Raw genomic sequence first — 8065 nt, forward strand, 5'->3', positions numbered from 1 at the left:
GCAGGGGGAGGAGCTGTTGGTTGCTGGGTGGGGCTGTTGCCGCCCGTCTGCTCAGGCAGGTTCAGCATTCCACAGCTGCGACCCTCTGACTTTAGTAATGGCAACCAGCAAGCGGCCCTCCTGAACCCTTGGCCCTGGGAAGGCCCCCTCCCTTTCCCTGCTGGTCCTTCAGGTCCCCTCCCCCCATTGGCTCTGTGCTCTGGCGCAGCCTGGCAGTGAGCCTGGCAGCCCTTCTCCCTCGGACGGGGGGCTCCAGCGCTTGCTCCTGGTGGTGGGTGCAGCAGCACCTGTGTGAGGGTTGTCCCCAAAAGGGGGGGTTGCAAGGGTCTCTGACGGCCCCTCTTCTCCTGCCCTCAAGCACTTGTGCACCTGGGCTCTGCTCCCCGCTGCCTGTCAAGTGGCCCCAGGACCCCTCCCCATCTGGCCGGAGAGTGGGATTAATGTCAGCCAGCACTCTGGCCTCCCCCCCACACACACCAGGGAGGGAGGAGGCGGCTGCATTCCATTCGTTCCAGGGGCTTGGCTTGCGGGATTTGCTCTGGCAGCAGGAAGGTTTTGGTTCTCACCACTTACTGAGGCACCCAGCAGCTGCTTTCTCTGCCCGCCACCAGCCCAGGACTTCGCTATGCCAGGGAGGAGCGCCTGGCCACTGCCCTGCATGAGCTGCCCACACCATGGCTCTGTGTGTATGTGGGGGGGGGGAGTTGCAAATGGCTGGTTGGGAGTTTGGTCTAGCTCAGCGGGGGTGGGGGAGGGAGGAGCTGAGGCCCCTCAGAAAGGAAGAAGCCCCCATCCCCCCAAGCCTGTGCTCAGGCCAGCCGAGGCCGTTCCTGGTTAGCACTTCCATGCAGGCGGTGAATCATCTTTGTGGGCAGGGCAAGTAATGGTTTGGCAAACCCTTCAGGCTGGTGACACATACAGTGGGTGTGGCCCTGATGAGTGACAGGGCCGCTGGGGGGGCGGGGCATCCACTCTGTTCTGCCTCTGAAGTGCTCTGCCAGCAGGGGGCAGCAGTGGCTCAGAGGTGGACTGCCTTACCCGGAGATGACAGGAAGCTCTGTGGGTCCCGTGGGGGGTGGGAATTGGTCCCCACGGCTATCTTGCCCTCAGCTGCCAGGCCCCGCCCAGCCTTCCAAGTCAGAAAGAGGCAGAGGCACCCCTGCAATCCATCCCTGTGTGTGAATGAGAAGGGACCTTGGAAAATCCTCCCCCCCCCCCCAAACCTGGAATCTCTCTGTCCATCCGAGGGTCTCCCTGGTCTGTTGGAAGACTTGCAGGGAAGGAGAACCTCCTTCCTGACCTCTTCAGACCTTCTTTCCTTCCGGCTTCACCTGCTGCCTTGGGCCCTGCCCTCCGGGGCGACCTCCGCCTCCTCTCCTGCCTTTAGATGCCTTTAGAGGTTCGCTCTCCGGCGTCCCTTCCTGACCTAAACTCAGCTGGACCCTTTAACCTTCACAAGCCGGGCTTCCAGATCCTCAATTCCTCCCACCATGGTTTGTCTGAACTGCCAAGAGCCTCACCTGAGCTCCAAGTGGGGGGGTCTAAGCAGGGCAGAGCACGAAGGGACAGTTGCTCTTCGTTCCCGCATTGCCCATTTGAGCATTTCCCAGTCCTGGCTCACACCAGGGTCCTCCCAGTTGCGCTGCCGTCAGTTGGGTATGTATTCGTGGGGTTCTCAGTCTCCCCCTACCCACCCACCCACTTACCCCGGGCTTCGGCCTGTGGCTCCTGTCTGCAGAGACCCAGCCTGAGCCACTTAGCCATGAAGGGACCTGCTGGGCGCCAACCCTGCTGGATGGCGGGCTGAAGGGTTAGGGCCCTTTCGTCTCCTGCCACCTGCTGCCCCTTTCTGCTGCTCCCCATTGGGAAGTGGGGGAAAGGAAGAGCCGGATCCTCGGGGCTCCTGCCTGACCAGCCTCATGTGGCCCAGAAGGTTGGGGCCACTGAAGAACCAGGGACAGTGGCTGAAGGGAAGCGGTCAAAAGAGGAAGGTAGCGGTCTGGGTGACTGGAGGAGGCCACGCCTTCTCTTCCAGCAGGTGTATGTAAGTCCTCAGCTTAAGATTGCAACTGGGATGGGGAACCTAAGTGAATCTTCGTGTGACCAGTCTCGATTTTATGACCATTTACTGCCACCTTTGAGTGAAACTGGCTGCCCCCATTGACTTGGCTTGTCATCCAGGAAAGCTGCAACCCGCAGTTGCCCCCCCCCCCCCCGGCTGCAAACCTCTGCCACTATCGTAAATGTGAGATAATTGCAGAGCATCCGAATCGCGACCACAGGCCTGAGCGATTGGTGGTTACTTCAAAGATGGGTAATAAGTGGTTTTTTCTGCGGCTGTTGTATTTTTTGTTCGTCATTAAAAAAAAACCTGTCGCAACTTGAGGACCACCTGCAGTCTTGGGTCTTGCTGAAGAAGGCTTGGCCAGCAGGAATGGTAACCGAAGGTGCCATCTGTCCTGGGAGGGGGCCTCCTGCGTGGAGGTCTTCCAAATCGGGTGCAGCCAATTGATGAGCCTCTGGTCAGAGAGCTTGGATGTCCCTGTGTGGCTCGTGGTGTTTGTGTGGCTCATGTGTGTTTCATGGAGGTGGGTTTTGCGCACTCGGGTTGGTCTGCCTCGGGCTGCAGGCGGGGCCCTTAGGAGCTCTGGCCTGTCCCCTTGGCCCTCTGGCTGACTGGGGGCTGTTTGCCAAGTGGGACCTAAGCCGGAAGGGAGCCTGGGGGTTGCCTGGGACTGACTCCCACCTCTCTGGCGGCTGCTCTTTAAAGAGCTCCTCCTCCCCCCTCCCTCCCCCCCTCCTCCTCCTCCCCCTCCCCCTCCTCCTCCCCCTCCTCCCCCCCCTCCTCCTCCTCCTCCCAGGCAGCTGTTTTCCAAGCAAAGTCTGCTTCCTTGCTGTTTAAGCCTCAGCTCAGGGCAAGAAATGTTTCTTCTCCTGCTCCCTGAAGTAATTTTGAACCATTCTACTTGCCTTCTGTGTTCCTTCAGAGACGCCGAGGCTCCCGCAACGTCTCCCCGCGGCCGTCCTCTCTGTCCCGCGTTCATCATAATCAGAGCCTCCGCCTGTTGCTCAGAGGTTTTCCCTGCCTGGAATTGTGCTTGCTTTTTTTGCAACAGGATTTTGGCTCACGTTCAGTTTGTGATCCACTAAGACAGTTCGATTCGCTGCATTGATCCCTCCCCTCTCCACCTTCTATGCTCCAGGCTTTGATTTCCCTACGCAGATCCAAGACTTTGCATTTGTCCTTCTTGAAATTCGTCCTGCTGGGCTTGATCAATTGTTCCAGCTCTTCCTGGTTATCTATGGAGATTCTTGGTCAGCCGGCTCATGGTTGTCCCGAAGGCAGCTGAATCTGGATACTTTATTCTAAGGAGTTTGCAATTCTGTGTCTCCTGCAAATGTAGTAAGTCATATTTCCAAATCCTCTTCCGAGTCATTGATGGAGATCCACAGGCCAACGAGCATCACCTGCAGCTTCGACAAAGCCCAGGACCCGTTTAATAGTTGCACATTTTGCCCTCCTCTTTGACAGCTTTGCTGACGTGACGGTCTCTCTCAGCGTCACCCCCTGCGAAAGGAAAGCGGGTGGGTTAGGGTTATTTATATTATTTTATTATTTTATTTTATTATTTGCCGCCCATCTCTCTGTGAGGAGACTCTGGGGGGCTTACAAGATGAAAATAAAACTCTGTGTGTGTTGTGTAAATAACAAACAACAATTGCAATAAAAATACAGGTATAACTGAAAGATGGGCGGAAGGGGCCAGCTGGTGGGGGGGGAGATGAGAGCCGCCATTAGTCGATCAACACCCCCCCAAGCCAAGCAATAGAGCCAGGTCTCCAGTCAGGCGGGGGGGACTTGATCTGATCTCGGGGGGGGGGGGCAAGATGTTCCCATTTATTTTTATGAACGCACAACGTGGCACAAATACTCAGAAGCTGCTACGTAATGGACAGGTTCCAATGGACTCCATCGATGAGACCCGCCTGAAGACCAAGATAAGGTTGTCTCTCCTGGGGGGGGGGCAGCGGCTGGGGGGGGCAGGACTAAACTGGGGAGGGGAATCGGGGTCCCTTTGGGAAACCTCAACCAAACTGCTTCCCAGCTCTTGTGGCCCAGGAGCTGCTTCCCCTGTCGCTGCCACAAGGGGGCCTCACCCCCAACCCACCTGCTGCCTCTGCCTGGGGAGTCTTTTGGCCGGTGTGTGTGTGTGTGGGGGGGGGGGGCTCCTGGGATTCTCCACCCTGGAGATTTGGTGTGTTTGTGTGGATGTGGGCACCTGTTTTCTCCTGCTGGGAAAAGGCTGCTGGCGCTGAAGAAACAAGCCCTTGGGTGCCCGGAGGCGGCTGATTGCCAGTCTACACAGGGATAATGTGGCGGCTTTTGAGTGGGGCTGCTTACTGGGGGCTTTGGGGAGGAGGAGGAGGATTCTGGTCCCTGGAGTGGGGAGGCCTCCCTCGTCCTGCCTGGGTGAAAGCTGGTACGCCTGCCGCACACAGGGTGCCCCTTTTCAGAGCTCCCGCCTGACCAGGTGCCGGATGAGCAGCCTGGGCCGCTTCCTCCCGTGGGCTGGATCCAGGGAGACCACCTTGCTCTACTGCCCCCACCCCACTCCGTGCTGACCAACGGTTCCTGCCGTGAGGAGCCCCTGGCTGCCCTCGGCCGATCTGCCCTTATACAGCCATGACTCTTCTTGGCACCTTCCCTGGGACTCTGCTGAGTGAGGAAATCCTGTTTCCTCCTCCCGTGGAAAGTGCAGCTCAGAGTCTCTCTGGGGAGTCCTTGCACCCCTCCCTGGAAAGGAATGGAGGCTGTCCGGGGGGGGGGGGCAGGGGGCTTGGAGAAAGCTCCTCCCAACAGCTCGGGTTGCTATGCCCCTCAGCGCAGCCCCAGGGACCTCAGGCGTGTTTGGGCCAGTAAATCCCCTTGGGTCCCGTCCCCCCCCGCCCGCCCGCCCGCTTGGCTTTGAGATCCTGAGGACTAGAAGTCTTTTCACCCGATTGCTGGAGAGCCAGGCGGCTGAGGACCCTGCCCTGTGGGCTGCTGCTGCTGCTTCCGCTGGAGGGCCGCTTCCACGGGGAAGGGTTGGAGCCAGGCAGACTTTTCCTGCAAAGGCATTTTTTCCTCCTTAAAAGGGAAGGGTTAGGAGGGGAAGGAGGAGGCGGCTCTAGCTGGGCCACATCTGGCAGGCCACAGATGACATCGCTGAAGACGGCGGCGGCGGCCTCCGTGCTTGGCCAGGGAGCCTCAGAGGGGCGGCTGCCTTGCAGGATCCTAGGCCGCAGGAGTGAGCGGGGTCCAGGAGGTCATCTAGTCCAACCCCTGCCCAGTACAGGAAGGAATCCACAGAATACGGAGCTGGCCACCCAGAGGGAACTTCACTGCGGTTTTAGGCAGACTGTTCCTCTGAGGAGTAGCTTGCATCCGACTGGTTCCTCTCTCTTAATTTTATTTACTCACTGAAATAATTTCCCTGGCTGCCCATCTACATTACGATTCAAGGCAACTGTGGGAAACGAGGGTGCCCATCGCCCAAGTGAACTCGGGTTTCCCAGCCATCCGGCCCCATCGCCGGCAGAGTTCGTCGCACCTCCTGGTGGCCAAAGGTCCCCCGGCCGGTGGTCCGGCTGCTCTCCGGTCCCCACTCTTGAGCCCTGGCCTTCTTTTCTGCAGGCCAGACCGGCTGCCCCTCCTAACGCTCCTCCTGGGGGGGGGTTCCTCCTCTGGACCCCCACCGGCTTCGTTTCATCCAACCAGCCTCCAGGAGACCCAAATAGGCACTGCCCCCCCCCGATCGTTTCTGCCTTGCTAGTTGCTGCCTCGCAGGGTCTGCTCCTGTGCAGGGGGGGGGGCTGATCAGCCCCAACCTGTTGATTTGCCCCGACCTTGAAGTCTGTGGAGGCCATTTTGTCCTCTAAGCTGTTTTCTGCACCTCCCAGGCGGCCCTTTGATTCGGCCTCTGGACCCTTTGCAAAGGCGCTGTGTGTGTGTGTGTGTGGTGTAGCGTGTGTGTGTGTGTGTGTAGCGTGTGTGTGTGTGTGTGTGTGTGTGTGTGTGTCCCTGCTCCACCTCCCTGCAGGGATGGACCATTAGCAGGTATTTGGTGGGGGGCGTAGGGTTCAAGCACACGTTGATCCTTTGGACTGCAGCTGTAGCCTGTCTTGATCCCAACGTAGGCAGAATATTGTGCCTGTGGCGTATTTTATAGACGGTGGGACAGAGTTGAGTTGTTTAGGTTGAAAAAGAGAAGGTTTAAATTGCAAAGCAGTGGCTGAGGCCTCAGAGGGCCCCCTCTGAGCAGCAGTGAAGGTTTTCCGGCCCACACCTGGGGCTCCTGAGTCGTGGCCAAGCAAGCTCCATGGGGCAAACCCTTGGAGGGGGCTGACCAGTGGCCTGGCAGCCCTCTGCTCCCCCCCCCCGGCCCCCATGAAGCTGGTCGCCCTCCTCTTGGCTTCTCTCAGTGGTCCAACCCTCCTGGTTCCTCCCCTCCCTCCTTGAGGGGTCCGTCTGCAGCAGCCCTTTGGGGCATCTTCTGCCTCCTCCAGAAGGCCACGCCGGCTGGGAGTCCCCCCCTTGGACCCCCCTCCTTCTCTTGAAAGGCCTCCAGGGCCTCTTTGGAAAAACGGGGCTCCTGGTTGTCAGGATGTGGGTTTGGCTATTGATGCTTTATTTCAGGCTGCTCTGATACCTAAACTGCCCTGGGCTCCCTGCTGACGATGAAGGGCAGCTTCCCCTCCCTGGGTCCCCTGGGGGCTGCCAGAGACACCCCCGCTTCCCTTGTCTGGGCTTCGGGTTGAGGTGCCAGCTTGAGTCAAGCGTTCCCTGGGAGGCCCCCGAGAAGCCCGTATGGAGCTCCCCCCCCCTCCCAAAGGCCGTCTTGGTGGCCATTGGGAGCCAGGCGGCTGTGCCAGACTTTGGGCTGGAAGGGGGTTCGGATGTTGCTTCTCCCAATTTGCTGGGGAGGAGACAGCAAGGAGTCCCTCCCACCTTGGCAGAAGATGCCTCTGCACACCTGGGTGAGAGGAGCAACTGGGCTGCCAGCCCTCAGCGGGGAAAGCGGCTGGCAGATGGTGGCCTCTGTGAGGACCGCAGGTGCACCTCCTTCCCCCGAAGCGGCTTCTGGGATTCGGGGAGGGCAGGTGATGCGCTGCTCCGCCCGGAGGAGGCTTCCCTCCAGGGCTGGTGCTCTGTGCTGGCTGCTTTCCCGAGGTGCCTTCATTGCTGCTGGAACAGCGCAGGAGGAGGAGGAGGAACAGGCGCTCTCTGGGCGGCTTCCGGCAGGGCCCTTGGCCATGGATGTGGGGGGCTTGTGGTCGCAGATCCAGCAAAAGCGCTCTCTAATTCCTTCTGGGTACCACTTGTCCCACCATGAGGTGAGCTGGGGGGGGGAGGGGGCAGGAGGGCGGGTGGTTGGAGTCAGCCAGCCGGGGAGGAGGGGATGCGTAGTCGGACCGGCCGGCTGTCTCGGGCCTTGCTCCACCTGTCTTGGGAAGGGCCCCCTCTGGCGTTAATGCCGGTTCTCTGGGGAGAGTGGGCCAGGTGGAGGCCTGACTCCTTACAGCTTGGGACCCCCCCCCCCCACTCTCGCATTACTAGTTGCGGTTTCCCTTTAAGGAGTTCCCCCTTGCTTCCCCCTTGTGGGGGGGTGGGGGGGCTGGATACCCCTGTGGCCTTTCCTGCTTGGGGATCCAGAAAAGAGAATGATGTTGGGGAGCACATGTGCAGTATTCGATCTGGCAGGGAGCGCATGCTGCAAACCTCATCTGCCAGGGGCTGACAGCTGATGGGTGCCAGGAGGCTTCTCTGCTCTGGCACCAAACCCATGGAAGCCTCCCCCTGTAGTTGGCTTGCTCTACCCCCATTAATAGCAATAGTACTTAGACTTACGGTGTGTATATATATAAATATATAAATATATATAAATATATATATATATATATATATATATATATATATATATATATATATATATATATATATATATATATATATATAATGTTATATTTATGCTGATAAATAAATAAAGGGAGACTAGTATAGATCTATTTCAAGCTATTTAGCTCT

The sequence above is a fragment of the Thamnophis elegans genome, chromosome 4, assembly GCF_009769535.1.
Source record: "Thamnophis elegans isolate rThaEle1 chromosome 4, rThaEle1.pri, whole genome shotgun sequence".
NCBI lineage: Eukaryota > Metazoa > Chordata > Lepidosauria > Squamata > Colubridae > Thamnophis > Thamnophis elegans.